General features: G+C 39.1%; 1 long non-coding RNA gene across 1 annotated transcript; it reads left to right on the plus strand.

Annotated features, from left to right (window-relative positions):
* Window positions 1-2,060: 2,060 nt before the first annotated feature.
* Window positions 2,061-12,100, plus strand: LOC307124606. Its single transcript, XR_013816281.1, has 4 exons — window positions 2,061-2,431; window positions 3,566-3,657; window positions 5,325-5,416; window positions 12,035-12,100. It is a non-coding gene; the product is annotated as an uncharacterized lncRNA (long non-coding RNA).
* The last annotated feature ends 1,285 nt before the right edge of the window (window positions 12,101-13,385 follow it).

The raw sequence follows: 13,385 nt of genomic DNA on the forward strand, positions 1-13,385 counted from the left end.
TTGATACAAAAGGGGCACCAAGTAAAATCTTGCCTAGGGCAGCAAATTGGTCAGGGCCGGCCCTGCAAGGAAGTTTTCAGTTCTGAAACTTACAGGATATTCTTATAGTATGATGACCTCTTATATGTCAAAAGCTCAAGGAAAATTTGATTTCCCAGTTCATGACCCCTTTAAAATTAAAACAGTTATAAAAGGAATTAAAAGAGATATAAAGATGATACATAGATAAAGTTTTCATCTGGCCAAACATCGGTGTATCATATTTTTCACAGGTGCTTGTTTTACTGTGATATTTCCCCATGTTGATTGTACTGTGTCTGTAGTGTTCTTTCGGCATGCCTAAGTATATTGGACGTCTCCAATAGATCCGATTTTTCACCTAAAATCAGACAGGAAGCTCTAGGAATGGAATCAATCCAATCCGCACCCCAAAGATTTGTCCGGAGGCTCTAGGACTGACTCCAGTCCTCACCCCACAGAACAGATTTGGTCCCCGACCTCGAGTTTCACATCAAAACTCATTACTCTACCACAGACTCAGGTCATCAACATGGTTTCATCTCTCAATTTCCCAATAACATTTCAGAAAAATTCATATTGCCAATTTATATTGCCAATGAAAGTGTTTTTAATATTTGTGATATTTGGCTATAAATGCACCAACACTCAAATGTTCAGTACACTCCAATGCACTTAGTATCAGCTCAAAAATGATGATTCTCGTTCAATGAGTTGAGCACCGCTTGGATAATTTCAGTTCAACTCATGTACAAATTGTTCAGAACGGTTATAGTTCAATGGATTCAATGAAAACATCTGAACAATATGTTCACGAGTCGCTAAATAACATCACGACATTAACAACTATTTGTTCAGTTCATATGGATTTTGTTAATGTGGCTAACACCATCTGCATTGTATTTTTACGAGAGTGTATTTGGTTATACACTTAAACATTAAAATGTTTTTTTTTTTTGTCTCAGTGATGGCATAGAAGAACCTTTCTTTTTAAGAGTGTAGAAAGCATTTTGCCAATTTCCCACAAATTGCCAATTACCTATAACAAGACTAAGAACTCTGAAAAGGACTGACAACCGTATTGAGCTGCAGTATGCATGTGGCCATGAAACCTCAAAATGAATCACATGTTTTTGAATTCAATCCAAATGCTAGATAAATCAAGACCTTGGTTTCATCTCGGAACAAAAAGTGGAGAACACCTTTTGAAAATTAGAGCTATTATCAATCAATAAATCATCTGTAACAAACTGTCAGTCAACAAAATGTAATTCTTTAAAGTCTGAAGGCCATGGCTTGGCCAAAGTGAGCAAGGTGTTGCTTTGACAACTTTCTCATGTCTTTCTCATTCAGTAAGCTAAAAGTGGGGCGCTTAAATCGCTAAATCACTCTGTTTATGTGCTGTTCTGTGTGTCTGTAAGAAAGAGAGAGAGAGTCGCTGTGTATCCTGAATGATTTATTTGCTGGCCTTCACAGCTATGAGGCTACAGCTCTGATTCAAAGCTCCTCTGTAACACTGACAAATGACATATATTCCTGGCTGACATGAATACTGTACTGAATATGACCTACTCAATGGGGACAACCATCCCAGCCCTCTCTATTTTGAAGTTCCTCAGAGGGCATCGGGACACAGAAATGAAGGGCTTGAGATAGAGATCTGTGACATTCATCCTCAGGTGGTTTCTAGTACATATTTAGCACAGTAAAGCTTTCGCAATGGATCTTGCATAAACGTGTCATCCCCAGAGGTGCAGCAACTCACACATAATGTTAGTACAATAGACCAACTAGAACATCCATTTGCATGTGTTTCCAGCCCCACAATTTACCACAGAATATACTGGATAACCTGCATACCTGCATACATGCATTGTTTAGTCTAGTCAAAAGAATTAATGACAAAAGTGTTTGTTAATAGTGTTCTCTGTGTGTGTGTGTGTGTGTGTGTGTGTGTGTGTGTGTGTGTGTGTGTGTGTGTGTGTGTGTGTGTGTGTGTGTGTGTGTGTGTGTGTGTGTGTGTGTGTTGGTTTTGGTGTATTACAAGGACATTTCACCAGTTTACACACCAGCATTATAAGGACATTTGGGATTATAAGGACCTAGGACATGTCCTTGTAATTCAAACAGCGTGAAATCATCTCTATGAACCTCAGGAACATCCTCCTGCTTTTTTATTGAATGTCCCTTTAAGTAGGTATACCAGTTTTCTGGTGTGTTTGTGTGTATCTCATCACTCCGCCTATCGGCGGGATCTGCCACTGCTAGCGTACACACATTTACACGATAATGGGCGTTGACGGTTTGAAAATGGCGCGCGGTTGTCTGATTGGTTAAAGACGCGCAGGCGCATTATTGAGATCCTACCGGAGTGTGACCGTCATCGCGGCCCTGTCAAACAGCAGCCTAGTAGGTAAGTACATTACGTTTATATGTTTTATATAGTGATTCATATAAATTAGTCATATCTATGTGTTTGTCTGCACTTAGTTTTCGGTTGGCAGACTTTAATATATATATTTACACAGTCGAGCGCGAGTCTCATCATGGTAATGTTAACGTGACCCCGGAAACTGAATAACGCATGTATTTATTAATGAAAAGTTATAATTATTAAGAATAAGTATTAACAATTATTAATAATCTTCCCATCATTGAGGAATTCAGCTGTTTATAAAGCCTCAGATTGCCTTGAATGTGCGTTGTGACAGGATTAAATGAGCTTTATAATCATTACATATTCAAATGCATTTAAAAGCAAAAATTAATCTCATCAGGTAAAGTTAAAGTATTCTGAATGTCTGCAAATGTTAATTCGACATCTTTTGATGAAATTGTGACAGAGTATAATTATTGTAATGCAAATCTTCCCTAAAATAATCTTTGGGCAGCTTTACACTCCATTAGTCTACATTTTAAACATATTTAATAATCCAAAAGTTATGTAATAAAGTTATGTCATGTAATATTTAATGTCTGACTTTTTACTTGAACCTAGGTTAAATATAGAATTGATCTTTCTAATTATTAATATATTGACTGTTACAGTACAATTTAACCTGTCAAATTTAGCATATTAACTTAAGATAATAATTAAACACGTTTAAGGCTGGAATATCAGAATAAAAAAACAAAAAGGAATAAAAGAATATTATCTTTACTACATTTTTTGTTTTGTTGGCATAATAAAGTAATATATGGATTAAAAGTGAAAAGTGAAAATTGATATGGACTCATTTAGAGGTACTTTCAAGCCTGCTCATGTAAAATAAGCTGTCATGTGAAACAGGAAATTAATTGTACTTATTTATAATCATCGGTCAGTCTTAATAATACAGCAGCACATAGAATAGCATTATGTTTTACTCATAATGGTGCTGATGAATTAGAAATCTTGTGCATTCAAAGAAAATAGGTTACTTTTGCATTGCGAAATAAGGTGGATAGACACTGTATGGATGTGTATCATATTAGATTTATGTATTTGCTAATATTTTTATGCTGTTTTTTTTATTCTGTTTAAAATACTATGCCTTTAATTCTGCAGCCAGATGAAATGGACGACGCAGACCTAAGACCACATTAACTCCAGACCTGACGAGCCACACCTCGAGCAGCCGTATATCCACAGATTTAAAGGTACACCACATACATCTGTCCTGTTTTATAATGTCAGAGGACAACACAATAGTGCATTTGAAGACATGTACCATCACACGTATGTGATGAGAGCGTTCAGAGCGTCACGTGATAAACTGCCAAAGGACAAGGAGGGCTGTGCGATATATCACGATCTTAGATTGTGAACTATTATATCCACGTTCTGCCTTGTAGAGAGATCGTTGCACTTCTGGAACCTCCGTCCCAACATACTGTCCAACATGATGCACGTTCACATAGGGCTGGACGATTAATCGAAAAGTAATCGACTAATTTAGAACCTCTAACCGACGTAATTTTGCCATTTCGGTTTTAGTCACGTGACTCTGCCCCGTCAGTCACATCAAGTGCAGTTTGCAGGCACACGGAAAGATGCAGGAGCAGTTATCTTTGTTTATAGATGCTCAGTATTACTATGGTAATTGCATGTTTTACACAGTTTATACAGGGAAGTTAATCGCCGCTCTTATATGCGCTGATACACACACACAGACGGCGCGAGTGCCCCGAAGCCAGATCACTTTCACTTGCGTCCTCACAAGCTTGTCATTTGTATTTGTTTTAAGCCCTGCCAGTTTGAACACTGAAGCGTTTTTAGACCATCAGATGCGTATTATGTTGAACTAACGCCTGATATATTGTGATACACGAACACTGAGACAGAAGCTCACACATCCCGTGAAGATCGCGCGCAGAGAGCAGCAGAAACGCAGTGTCAACGCCGTCCCGTGATTCATCACTAAAGTAGCTTAGATACCGTTATGGCATAGATTTGTCTACCTTTTGAAGTAAGTACAAACCACAGCTTCATAATTAATAATACGGTATGACTAATTCACACACACAATCACTGTCTCATTAATGCATTAAGATAAATGTAATGTAGGCCTATAGTGTTAATTTATCTGTATCTGGTGTACAACAAGCAGAAATCTGCCCCACAGACAATAACTGCTGAAAGTCAACCGTTTCCTTCAAGTATTTTAAAATCACAAAGAAATGCACTTTCATTAGAAAAAAAATGTCCCACCTTTAATAGTAGAAAATATTTACAGTACAAACCTTATCAGTGAACTATAAGGGCAAAAAAGGAAAGCAAAAAAAAAAGAAGAGCAAAATAATCGTTCGTTAATCGTAATCGAGGTAAAATGTTAATTTCATCGAGATTTTTATTTTTGGTCAAATCGTTACAGCCCTACGTTCACACATGTTTTGCAGCGCAGCGATAGAGTGGCATCGCAATCTTCGCCATCATGAAAGCTTATGTTTGCATGCGTTTTAAAGCCTTGCCAGATAAACTTTATATTTACACGCTGATCTAACATACACTTTTCTGAGCGTGTACACTTAAGGCGACGTTCACACTACGAGCCTTGGTGCTCTATAGACCCATTTCACATTTCCAGGTTTCTCCGAGCGGAAGTCATCATAGTTGGGTTAAATATTATAGCTGTGAATGAATACATTAAATATTTTTTTGTGTGCCGATTTACTCAAATAGCAAAAGAAAAACGCCACAATGGTGATTTCACAACTTTCAAAAAGAGGGAAAAAATAGAGTGAGTATCATATTAGATTTGTGTATTTGCAAATATTTGTATGCTTTTTTTTATTCTGTTTAAAATACTATGCCTTTAATTCTGCAGCCAGATGAAATGGACGACGCAGACCTAAGACCACATTAACTCCAGACCTGACGAGCCACACCTCGAGCAGCCGTATATCCACAGATTTAAAGGTACACCACATACATCTGTCCTGTTTTATAATGTCAGAGTACAACACAATAGTGCATTTGAAGACATGTACCATCACACGTATGTGATGAGATGTTAAGATGTTAATTTAAAATTAAGATGTTAAGATTTTCACCATCACTCCCATAGACGCTGTATTAGTAACACCCTCACAGCAGCGGTAACTTGTTTTTGTCATTTTATGCAAAAGCAATAAAATACAAAGTATTAGTGTTATAAATGTATATATATTTTTAAAAATGAAATTACAAAAAACGTTGCAGGATTTACGATATTGATGACCGTTGAAACGCGTCATCACAGTCTGTGCTCAGATCAGATTTTTTAGTACAGCTATTCACATTGTTGTTTTAAATGTAGCCAATATCAGATTCCAGTGCCAATAATTAGGGGTGTAACGATTCACTCGTTTTCTCGATGCATCGATTACAAATCGATCTTGAAACATGTATTTTTGAATCGTGCTGCGTCATCCACACCTTCACAGCTCGCCTTCACAGACACACACTGTTTTCTTTACCGCCTTCACTGGATTGGGCTTGCTCTCTGTCCGTCGCTCATTGATACGTGTTAGAGCAGCCCACGTTCTCCTCAGGACGGCCACTGCCATCACATGAGCAGATGACAGCTCTCTGTACGTAGCTCATTGACACGTGTCATGCTGCGTTCACACCAAACGCGAATAGAGCGTCAATGAATGCATTCGCGCGTCCGCAGCGAATTGGACGCGCGTAGAAATCGAGAGCTGGATGCGAAATTGACGCGCGTTCAAGGCACTCATAAAATATGAAATATGTCATAAAAAACCACTCTGCCTCTTTTCATTTTCATTAAAAATATATATTAAGCATTAATAGCCACACAAATGTGGTCCAGGCGACTCCTACATTATCTTCACTGCATGTATATTTAAATATCCTTAAAATATAAAGTTATGAAACTTCTCTTTGCCCTCAGTCAAAACGATTTGGCAGACAACAAATTATAGATTCATGACACCAAAGATCGCCCGTTAGATCTACACAAGATGAGCCGCTACAGGACATCAGAGCCAGCGGCAGACGCCAGAAGGACTGGCCGAGGAAAGGCTGCCTTCGCCAGGGTTATGAGCGCTGATTGCCCGGTGATCGCCTGGATCTCACAATTCCAAAAACACAAGATTTTTTTTTAAAATAGGCGCTCTCTTTATAAATAAACCACAGATTTGAGCTTTAAACAACTACATTGTCACCTGAAAAAGTCTTAAAACTAAATTTTGTGACACAATAGTAGTATTTTTAAATTATGCAGGGTTTCTCATCACATCACTTTACCACATGACCGCAGCGAGCAGGCTCCTGATTGGTTAACGTGCCGCGAATTGATGCCAAAGTTCAAATTTTTCAACTGGGGCGTCAGATGCGAATTCGCTTCAAACGCTTGAATGCACAAAAGCACCATTCGCGTGTAACGCGCAAGCAGATACAGATCACAAGAGCAGATGACAGCTCTCTGTCGAGACAGGAATAGTTCTGAGTCAAACCGCTCAAGCCATTGTCAACTGCAAAGTCGTCACTGCGGTCACTACTGTTGAAATAAAACGCTTTCATTGCGTGAAAACGTCACTGTTAATTTATATAAAATATAAGCTGTGCGTTTTGTCCATCAATCAGATAAAGTGGCCTCTGATAATAGCAACAGTAGACACCGGCGCACTCTTTCACAATCATCAGAAGGAGAATGACCCATATAAAGAGAACAAAGAGGGCTTTTCTGTCCCGTGAAGAAAAGTTAGTTTAGGATTAGTTAGAAAAGGGCATGATATTTTGAGTTTTAGCAGATCTTGTTCTTTTCTTGCTCCGTTTTCCTTATTTGTAATATCCGTAAAACAAGCCTTGTTCATATTTTCAAAATAAGGTTGATACAATCCACACCCTGTTTGCCAGAAGCAAGTTCAAAACAGGTATTGTGTCGTTTTGTAAGATACATTAGTGTTTAAGCCAGATGAATTTTTAATATTATGTTTATTTATTGTACATCTGAAAAGTATAAAGTTGATAGAGATTTGATGTAGAGTCAAGCGCTGTGTGAACCTGAAAACACACTGCATTGTGAGGACAGACAGGTTTACTAGGACACTGTAGTGTATTAGTTATAGAGGAAACACTGGGACATGAGTGTGTGAACCTGAAAACACACTGCATTGTGAGGACAGACAGGTTTACTAGGACACTGTAGTGTATTAGTTAAATAGGAAACACACGACATGAGTGTGTGAACCTGAAAACACACTGCATTGTGAGGACAGACAGGTTTACTAGGACACTGTAGTGTATTAGTTATAGAGGAAACACTGGAGCATGAGTGTGTGAACCTGAAAACACACTGCATTGTGAGGACAGACAGGTTTACTAGGACACTGTAGTGTATTAGTTATAGAGGAAACACTGGGACATGAGTGTGTGAAACTGAAAACACACTGCATTGTGAGGACAGACAGGTTTACTAGGACACTGTAGTGTATTAGTTATAGAGGAAACACTGGGACATGAGTGTGTGAACCTGAAAACACACTGCATTGTGAGGACAGACAGGTTTACTAGGACACTGTAGTGTATTAGTTATAGAGGAAACACTGGGACATGAGTGTGTGAAACTGAAAACACACTGCATTGTGAGGACAGACAGGTTTACTAGGACACTGTAGTGTATTAGTTATAGAGGAAACACTGGAGCATGAGTGTGTGAACCTGAAAACACACTGCATTGTGAGGACAGACAGGTTTACTAGGACACTGTAGTGTATTAGTTATAGAGGAAACACTGGGGCATGAGTGTGTGAACCTGAAAACACACTGCATTGTGAGGACAGACAGGTTTACTAGGACACTGTAGTGTATTAGTTATAGAGGAAACACTGGGACATGAGTGTGTGAAACTGAAAACACACTGCATTGTGAGGACAGACAGGTTTACTAGGACACTGTAGTGTATTAGTTATAGAGGAAACACTGGGACATGAGTGTGTGAACCTGAAAACACACTGCATTGTGAGGACAGACAGGTTTACTAGGACACTGTAGTGTATTAGTTATAGAGGAAACACTGGGGCATGAGTGTGTGAACCTGAAAACACACTGCATTGTGAGGACAGACAGGTTTACTAGGACACTCTAGTGTATTAGTTATAGAGGAAACACTGGGGCATGAGTGTGTGAACCTGAAAACACACTGCATTGTGAGGACAGACAGGTTTACTAGGACACTGTAGTGTATTAGTTATAGAGGAAACACTGGGACATGAGTGTGTGAACCTGAAAACACACTGCATTGTGAGGACAGACAGGTTTACTAGGACACTGTAGTGTATTAGTTATAGAGGAAACACTGGAGCATGAGTGTGTGAACCTGAAAACACACTGCATTGTGAGGACAGACAGGTTTACTAGGACACTGTAGTGTATTAGTTATAGAGGAAACACTGGGACATGAGTGTGTGAACCTGAAAACACACTGCATTATGAGGACAGACAGGTTTACTAGGACACTGTAGTGTATTAGTTATAGAGGAAACACTGGGGCATGAGTGTGTGAACCTGAAAACACACTGCATTGTGAGGACAGACAGGTTTACTAGGACACTGTAGTGTATTAGTTATAGAGGAAACACTGGGGCATGAGTGTGTGAACCTGAAAACACACTGCATTGTGAGGACAGACAGGTTTACTAGGACACTGTAGTGTATTAGTTATAGAGGAAACACTGGGGCATGAGTGTGTGAACCTGAAAACACACTGCATTGTGAGGACAGACAGGTTTACTAGGACACTGTAGTGTATTAGTTATAGAGGAAACACTGGGACATGAGTGTGTGAACCTGAAAACACACTGCATTGTGAGGACAGACAGGTTTACTAGGACACTGTAGTGTATTAGTTATAGAGGAAACACTGGGGCATGAGTGTGTGAACCTGAAAACACACTGCATTGTGAGGACAGACAGGTTTACTAGGACACTGTAGTGTATTAGTTATAGAGGAAACACTGGGACATGAGTGTGTGAACCTGAAAACACACTGCATTGTGAGGACAGACCGGTTTACTAGGACACTGTAGTGTATTAGTTATAGAGGAAACACTGGGGCATGAGTGTGTGAACCTGAAAACACACTGCATTGTGAGGACAGACAGGTTTACTAGGACACTGTAGTGTATTAGTTATAGAGGAAACACTGGGGCATGAGTGTGTGAACCTGAAAACACACTGCATTGTGAGGACAGACAGGTTTACTAGGACACTGTAGTGTATTAGTTATAGAGGAAACACTGGGGCATGAGTGTGTGAACCTGAAAACACACTGCATTGTGAGGACAGACAGGTTTACTAGGACACTGTAGTGTATTAGTTATAGAGGAAACACTGGGGCATGAGTGTGTGAACCTGAAAACACACTGCATTGTGAGGACAGACAGGTTTACTAGGACACTGTAGTGTATTAGTTATAGAGGAAACACTGGGGCATGAGTGTGTGAACCTGAAAACACACTGCATTGTGAGGACAGACAGGTTTACTAGGACACTGTAGTAGGGATGGGCAACAGTGGTCGAGTAATCGAGTACTCGAACGTGACAGCGATCATCGATCATGAGAACGATGATCGCCCTGAAAAAAATATATTTGTCTCTTTTTTTATTGGTTATTGCATCGTTTTGCGGAGGTCTGATTGGTTAGCGTTTTACAGCACGCCTCCAGACCGCGGCGAAATAAAGGCGTGCACTGCAGTGATGTCTGGAATCATGAGATCATTGAATGGTTAGTGCAAGATGTGCAGCGCCAATCTGTCATAGCCTACATAGCATTATAATGAAAACACGATGGAAATTAGAATGCTGTAAATGATCTGTGCTTAGTTCCCCGTGTATCAGCTGATCCACAGAGAAACTAGCGAGAACACTCAGACTAGCGCGTGAAGTTCATGTGAGCATCCGCGTCCTTATCTGCAGATGCACGTTGTAAGATACTTTTATGTTGTCTATCTGTTTAATCTAATATAAGAAGCGTTTGGTTGAGCTTAATAAGCTAGAAAAGCGCTGCCGTTATACCGGCTGTTGTTCATTCTCTTCAGTTTCAGCTCAAACGCATATTTCATGCTCGACATGATGGTTTAGAGACGGTCATATTCTTTTCAGATAGGCTATTTCTTTCTCAGAATCATTGATATTAGTAATGGAGCACTGCTATACTGTTCTCGTATTTTTTAACAGTAGACCTAGTTTATTTAAAGTTGGTTTTTCGCTATGAGTTTGAAAACGCGCAGTGATGTCTGTAACGCTTCGATCATGAATAATAAAATTAAGTGCATGATGTGCAGAGTCAATCTGTCAAAGCATTATAATGAGAACAGGATTTTAATAAAATGTTTCTGTGCTTTCGTTGTCCGTGTATCAGCGTTGTTAAGGGAAGAGCGCATTCAAAATGTTCCGTTTCAAACCCTTCGGCTGTAAAATCTAGCACGCTGAAGTTCACGTGCGCATTCACGTCCTTTTGTGTTGATTTATGTCGTTATAGGTTCATAATAATCTCATATTAATATTGATATAGGGTGCGTTTGGTTGAGTTTATTAACCAGATAGCAAGCTCTGCAGGGTGGTGTTATTTCACAGTTTCAGCTCAAAGGCAATGCTCGATATTACTGACTTGGTTATTTGAGACGGTCATTTTATAAAGATGTTTCTTTTTCAAAGACATTTATGCATCATAATCTAGCAGTTATTTTTTGTTTTATATGTTCATGTTTTCATATACCCGTTTTCATGTCACGTTTGTATTTGTCAACAACCATTTTCATAACAGTATTTTCATTATCTCAATGACGGACATGCCCCGCCCCCTGCACATGCCCCGCCCCCAATTACTCGAGTACTCGTTTTTGAGACCTATCGATGATCGAAATGAGAAATTGACAAAAATGCCCATCCCTACACTGTAGTGTATTAGTTATAGAGGAAACACTGGGACATGAGTGTGTGAACCTGAAAACACACTGCATTGTGAGGACAGACAGGTTTACTAGGACACTGTAGTGTATTAGTTATAGAGGAAACACTGGGACATGAGTGTGTGAACCTGAAAACACACTGCATTGTGAGGACAGACAGGTTTACTAGGACACTGTAGTGTATTAGTTATAGAGGAAACACTGGGACATGAGTGTGTGAACCTGAAAACACACTGCATTGTGAGGACAGACAGGTTTACTAGGACACTGTAGTGTATTAGTTATAGAGGAAACACTGGGACATGAGTGTGTGAACCTGAAAACACACTGCATTGTGAGGACAGACAGGTTTACTAGGACACTGTAGTGTATTAGTTATAGAGGAAACACTGGAGCATGAGTGTGTGAACCTGAAAACACACTGCATTATGAGGACAGACAGGTTTACTAGGACACTGTAGTGTATTAGTTATAGAGGGAACAGAATGCCTTCAGAGTAACCCATGTTTATTCAGTTTGTTTCCAAAAACTACATGTCTAGGTTTAGTCTTATTTTGCAGCTTCTTCAGCTCCAGCGAGTGTCTTACAGCCGTGTTTCTTTTCATCCTCTCCTTTACAGATGAACACAGATGTTGCCTCCACTGAGATATTTACACCCTGTTTGCCAGAAGCAAGTTCAGAACAGGTATTGTGTCGTTTTGTAAGATACATTAGTGTTTAAGCCAGTTTGTTTTTTAATATTTTATTTTGTACAGTATCTGAGCACTGGACTTTTGGTTAAATTTTGCAATTAATCCGCAAATCACATGTTCTGAACTGTGGGTCATTTATCAACAGTGCGTAGAAAAGGTTCTATATTTTGTCCTACGAATGAAATTTAAAATGGGCCTAAGTACAATAAAATCTGTATTTATCAAACATGCGCACCACAGTTCTTACGCACATGAGTAAGCACTCAATGTTGATAAATCCCACATGTGCAATTCTTGTTCACGGTCATAAGCATTCGGAAACGCCTCCAATCAACCATATATGGGGACAACACTCCCTTTAAAAATCACGTGATTGTGTTTTTTCCTCACTGCAATTGTGGCGAAGAAGAGGAACTTCACAAACACAGAAGGAGTTGCGCAACGACGTTTAACAACAACAAATTTGCATCATAAATGATTTGCATGTTAACAGAATGAAACCCTTTTCTATTTACATCATCAAATTCGATAGCATGAAAGCCCCATTTTATTCCAGCTTGTTGAGGATTTCGGTAAGGGAACTGGATGTAGGTTGGGTCCAAGGAAATAAATTACATTTGTCACAGCTGTCTTTTATAGGGTTTGACAAAAATTACACATCTTGTTTACACCTACAAAAATGAGACATTGAGTGTTTTATAATTAAAGGAAACAGGACATATGTGATCTGCTTAATGCAAACTGTCTTAAATGCTTTTTATGTGTAGTGTCGCTGTTCTAGCACTAGATTCTCAGCGTAAGCGTGCTCAGAGATGTGCTTATATTTACACACATTTCTACGTCCAAGTTCAAGTTGTTAGATCCCACACTTTGCGTGAAACTGTTCTTTTACGCACTCACTACGCACAGATCTGTGTGTACGCACCATTGATAAATGAGGGCCCTGGTCTGTGCGATCACAGATTACTGCAGGGTGACTATGACAGATGATTGTCAAACCCAGTTTGAATGGAGTGATTGGATAACATTATACTGTAGAAAAAAATTGTCTATTCTTATGATTCCTGAAATGTAATAAAATTTTATAATTTATTTAAATGTTACACATCAATCTTTTTATTTTTATCTGACTGTCAGCTAATAAATGTGTGCTGATGGTTCGAGTACTGTTGTTTGACATCGGGCAGCTCATGATCCGGTGTTTTCAGCTGTGTTCACAGTAAATGAGCTGTTCTGAGATGCTGTATCATGAGCTGCACGTGTGTAAATAAACTCAGC

Source organism: Gobio gobio (assembly GCF_949357685.1).
Source record: "Gobio gobio genome assembly, chromosome: 4".
NCBI classification, from domain to species: Eukaryota; Metazoa; Chordata; class Actinopteri; order Cypriniformes; family Gobionidae; genus Gobio; species Gobio gobio.